The sequence below is a fragment of the Oncorhynchus clarkii genome, chromosome 29 (assembly GCF_045791955.1).
Source record: "Oncorhynchus clarkii lewisi isolate Uvic-CL-2024 chromosome 29, UVic_Ocla_1.0, whole genome shotgun sequence".
Taxonomy (NCBI): Eukaryota; Metazoa; Chordata; class Actinopteri; order Salmoniformes; family Salmonidae; genus Oncorhynchus; species Oncorhynchus clarkii.
This window is the reverse complement of record NC_092175.1, coordinates 42724526-42730750: the sequence shown is the minus strand read 5'-3', so window position 1 is coordinate 42730750 and position 6225 is coordinate 42724526.

Sequence of the window (6225 nt, the reverse complement as noted above, 5' to 3'; positions counted from 1 at the left end):
TAGACCACAACAGATAGACAGTACTAGACCACAACAGATAGAGACAGTACTAGACCACAACAGATAAAGACAGTACTAGACCACAACAGATACAGTACTAGACCACAACAGATAGACAGTACTAGACCACAACAGATAGAGACAGTACTAGACCACAACAGATAGAGACAGTACTAGACCACAACAGATAAAGACAGTACTAGACCACAACAGATAAAGACAGTACTAGACCACAACAGGTAAAGACAGTACTAGACCACAACAGATAAAGACAGTACTAGACCACAACAGATAAAGACAGTACTAGACCACAACAGGTAAAGACAGTACTAGACCACAACAGATAGACAGTACTAGACCACAACAGATAGAGACAAAAAGTTATACTTATAACTCCTGGAGATATCAGAAATCCTCCAGATATAGAATGAAGCACCACACACACACACACACACACACACACACACACACACACACACACACACACACACACACACACACACACACACACACACACACACACACACACATCATACTCTGCCTAGTCACTTTACCCTTCCCCACATGTACATACTGTATTACCTCAGTTACTTCATCTCCCTGCACATTGAATCGGTCCTGGTACTTCCTGTTTATAGCCTCGTTATTGTTTCTATTGTGTTACTGTTTCCTTTTCTTATTTAGCAAATATTTGTCTGACCTTTCAACTCTGCACCATGGGGAATGAGCTCGTGAGTAAGCATTTCACTGTTGTATTCGAGGCATGTGACCAATAACACTTGATTTGGAAAGCAGACTGAACAAGGTTTTCCTCTAGGATTTTGTCTGTGCTGAGCTCTATTTACATTTTATTTTTATCAAAATAAAAAAAAATCCCAAGTCCTTGCTGATGACAAGCATACCCATAACATGATGCAGCCACCACCATGCTTGAAAATATGGAGAGTGGTACTCTGTGATGTGTTGGATTTTTTAGTGCCTTATTGCAAACAGGATGCATGTTTTGGAATATTTATTTATCTGTATAGGCTTCCTTCTTTTCACATTTAGGTTAGAATGGTGGAGTAACTACAATGTTGTTGAGCCATCCTCAGTTTCCTCCTGTAACAGCCATTAAACTCTGTAACTGTTTTTAAAGTCATCATTGGCCTCAGGGTTAAATCCCTGAGCAGTTTCCTTTCTCTCCGGCAACTGAGTTAGAAAGGACGCCTGTATCTTTGTAGTGACTGGGTGTATTCGAAGTGTAATTAATACAATCACCATGTTTAAAGGGATATTCAATGTCTGTTTTTGTTTTGTTTACCCATCTATCAACAGGTGACCTTCTTTGCGAAGCATTGGAAAACCTCCCTGGTCTTTGTGGTTGAATCTGTGTTTAAATTCACTTCTTGACTGAGGGACCTTACAGATAATTGTATGTGTGGGGTACAGAGATGAGGTAGTCAGTCAAAAATCATGTTCAACAATATTGTTGCACAGAGTGAGTTAAGCACATTTTTCCTCCTGAACTTATTTAGCTTGTTATAACAAAGTGGTTGAATACTTATTGACTCAAGATCTTTCAGCTTTTCGTTTTTTATTTGTAAACATTTCTAAAAACATAATTCTACTTTGATATTATGGGGCATAATGTAACACATTTTATATTCAGACTAACAACATTTTAAATACTTTCTGAAGGCACTGTTTATCTGTCGTATGATTGCATGGGCCGCTGGAAGATGTTTTGAGTTCGTAGGGTGTTGCTGCAGGGGATAAAAAAAAATCCCTTTATTATAAAGCATTGCATACATCTATAAATCGCATTTGCGTAGTGGCACACCGTTGAGCAGACGCGTTTTTAGAATTTCCTTTTTATAAACGCATTTCATGCAATTCTACGTCATTTACACGATAAAAGACATTGGCAGAATATTTAATACGACACATTGAAGAAGGCTGTAGAGGTGAAACGTCTGTGTACGCTATCCCTGATGCAGTAAAAAAAATAAAAAACTACGCAATAATGAAGTAAGCTTTATGAGACACATTTTTGAGTGTGAACCCATTACACCTCTTATGTCTGAATTCGCACGTTTTACACACCAGCCAAGCTTCTGAGAGAGCGCGACGGTTCTCTTTTTGACTCGAGTTTTAAGCGCCCTCTAGTGGCGCAGGAGACGTGTTAAAGTTTCCGCCCAACAGAAACAATGCCTCTGGGTGAGTGGATTCTGGTTTGTTTAACGGCCTCGTACAGTTTGTTGAGTGCCAGAGTGGTGTTGGCATGTAGGTTTCCCATGTCAATAAAGCCCTTTGAATTAAATTGTGGAGGGATGGAGACATGATAATGTCTGGATGAGAGCTATATGTAGATAAAAGGATCGACAGCTTAACATGAGGTCAATTTACCATTTCCTTCTCTTGATGCAGCACACCAGTTTTTTTATAAAAAAATAAAAAAAACATATCGCCCAGTGTCAGTCATCCAGTGTTTATACACATAATTGGCGATGACCTGACAAAAGTGATCCGCTCGATTGCGCCCAGTCTCTGTCAGTTCTGATTTGTGCAGGTTATTTTTCTACCTTGATTCGCTGCTGCCTTGCACTGGTGGTGCTTGGGTCCCTGGTACGTCACGAGACATTCTGAACATCCGGGGGCTCAGCCCCAAAGATCCATGCGCAAATAAAACGCTAGCAATTAACATTTTGCAGTAACATAAACTCTATGTTGCATATCTCACTGATTTCTTCCATGAGCTGTGCTCTCCTGACGGCCAAATAATGAACACTTCTTAATATTAATTCAATGGATTGTAGTCTGTAAACCCATGGAATATCGTGTCAATAATGTTTTTGTATATATTATCAAGTACAACTTACAAGTGCATAACTATCATAATTTTCCATTAAGAACAATTTGTTGGAAAAAGTATTTATAATTTTGTTGCAATGTTTAAATAAACCATGTCCAATATTTGATTGGCAATAAAAAAAACAGTCTCATGTTGATGTTGGCCACATTACTGCAGATGAGGTTGGTGTAGATGGTTGTGTTTTATTGAAAATAAATACATTTGCACAATGACCACTTGTTGTTTCAAATACATTGTTACAGTTGTTGGTTAACTAACTAGCGAATGTTTGGCATATTTACATTGACATGAAATCAGTCAAAACAAGACATGGTATCAACAACATAATGAAACATGCTGAAATGAAACAGCTTATGATTCCCACACATGGCAGTGTCATTCTTGCTAGATATCTGGCCATTCAGAATTACAACAGGTTGATTTGACACGGAACCCAAACCGGCTGCGCGCGTGCGCTATCGTGCATACATTTATTTTGTCCCCCTACCACAAACACGATCACGACACGCAGGTTATAATATCAAAACAAACTCTGAACCAATGACATTAATTTGGGAACAGGTCGAAAAGCATTAAACATGTATGGCAATTTAGCTAGTTAGCTTGCACTTGCTAGCTAATTTGTCCTATTTCGCTAGCTTGCTGTTGCTAGCTAATTTGTCATATTTAGCTAGCTTGCTGTTGCTAGCTAATTTGTCCTGGGATATAAACATTGAGTTGTTATTTTACCTGAAATGCACAAGGTCCTCTACTCGGACCAATTAATCCACACATAAAGCGGCCAACCAAATCGTTTCTAGTCATCTCTCCTCCTTCCAGGCTTTTTTCATCTTTGTACTTATATGGTGATTGGCGTCTACACTTTTCATTGTATTACCACGACGACTGGCAAAACAGTTTGTCTATCAATCACCCAGGTGTGTATAACCAATGAGGAGATGGCACGTGGGTACCTGCTTCTATAAACCAATGAGGAGATGAGAGAGGCGGGACTTGCAGTGCGATCTGCGTCAGAAATAGAACTGACTTCTATTTTAGCCCTTGGCAACGCAGACGCTCGTTGGCGCGTGCGAGCAATGTGGGTGCAATAATTGAATAACATAGATTTCTAAATTTATCTTACGACGCTCGTGCACGCGACGTGTCCGGTCTGGTCAGCATGTTACGCCCCATGAAAGCGCGCACGTCGTTTTCGTAATGTTGTTAGCAGCCAACCCATCTATGTAGATAGATGCTAAATAATTGTATTGTAAACACACACACACACAAAATCTATTCACTTACTCCTTCAAATACAACAACCGTCTGTGTTTGCTGAGCTGCATCTTCAATATGTCCATCTTCTATAAATTTGAAACAATATTAACAGCTATCCAGCTTAGTTTTTTTTAACAGGTAACGTAACGTTAGCTAGCTAATTGAGCTGACGTTACCAAAAGTCGTTAACGTCATACTAGCCATGCTATCTTTATTAGTAATTTAAAAATATATATTTTGATAGTACTTGATTAGACAGTAATTGTTTAGTTAGTAATACTTTGTCAGGTGGTTAACAGGGCTCCAGCAGTTGGATTCAGTGTCCAGATAGCTAACGCAAACTCACCTCATTCCGTACAAATGTGCGCAACCACGACATTCAAACGAGGCTGCAAAGAAAACTAATGGAACTGTAGTGACTGTGTTGACTTCAAAATCAGGGGTGTGAACTACGTTTCTATTCAAGCGTTGATCGACATGGTAATTAATAGCTCTATAGAATTCACGTTCTGACCTTAGTTCTTTTGTTATGTCTTTGTTTTAGTATGGTCAGGGTGTGAGTTGGGTGGGTTAGAGCAGTAGCCTAGTGGCACGTTCTGACCTTAGTTCTTTTATTATGTCTTTGTTTTAGTATGGTCAGGGCGTGAGTCGGGTGGGTTAGAGCAGTAGCCTAGTGTCACGTTCTGACCTTAGTTATTTTGTTATGTCTTTGTTTTAGTATGGTCAGGGCGTGAGCTGGGTGGGTTAGAGCAGTAGCCTAGTGGCACGTTCTGACCCTAGTTCTTTTGTTATGTCTTTGTTTTAGTATGGTCAGGGCGTGAGTTGGGTGGGTTAGAGCAGAATTGAGAATCATACTCAGGCAGCCTTTTCCCACCTGTGTGTTGTGGGTGATTATTTTCTGTTCTGTGTTTTATTTCACCGTTCAGGACTGTCGTTTTATTGTTTTTGTTTCAGTGTTCACTATTCTTATTAAAACAATATGGACACTTACCACCCTGCGCATTGGTCCTCACCTCATTCCAACGAGGAGCGTTACAATAGTATTGGAGAAAAGTTGGAAAAAAACGGACCCTCTGTTACATCATGACGTGTCATGTTGTAAATTACAGCACGTATAAAGCAACTATTTCTGTCTTACAATCTCTCTCCACCAGGTGTAGCCCTTCTCTCATCGTTTACAAACAAGACAGAGACAGGGACGGGGGTAAGGGGAGGATACCTAGTCATTTTTTGCGTCATCACTGCATGCTATCATGACTCTCAAAAGCCGCTGTTATCTTTTGAAGATCACTTTAGCACCGCCCTAAAAACCCTGATTCAAATTCGACACAAATCTTCAAATAGGTATGTAATGAAACATTATATAAACTCTTTCTAGTGTTTTATTTACATTTTAGAGGCGATAAGGTTGATAATTTGGACAGATCGATTGAAAAAAAGCAGTTTTCCCACACAACAACACATTAGTTTCGCTTCCCCACAGGGCTCATTGCCTTGTTGAATAATGCAGAAACGGGCAGCGTGGAGGTCATGTCATTGATTGTGTTGGAAAGGGGAGAAATTGTGCTTTACAATGGTATTGATATTACAGTTGATCTGGAATGTTTTACGTTTTGGGGAGCTAAAATAAGGTCAACTGTAAGCAAAAGTGAGTGAGTTTACGTTAATGAATAACTGTACTGTCAAAACCCTGCTCGTAAAATGTTCTATGTTTATAATTAATGAAGCAGCACTATTAGCTAGACTAGGTAGTCCATTAGTTAGTTAGTTAGCATAACGTCATCTGTCAGGGCAGCTTTTGAGTCAACATCATATTGAAATGTAAATGACTCGAATCCGGTTAAATATGAAGTCAATAACTCTGTGAATAACATCATCATAATCTAACAAAAAATATGCTATAGTAATAGCAAGCTAACAAAGTGTACCTCAGGTTGTCCTTGTCATCTCTGAGCTCTCTCCCTCGCCATCTACCACAGAAATATATATTTATTTCTGACGAATAGAAAGAAAGACTTTTGGAAACCACTTTGGCCTCCTAAAGTGCCTCCGTACACAGAAATGCTGGTTTATTAATTAAGGCAACACTAAAAAAGAAGAACAAAAGACAGGGC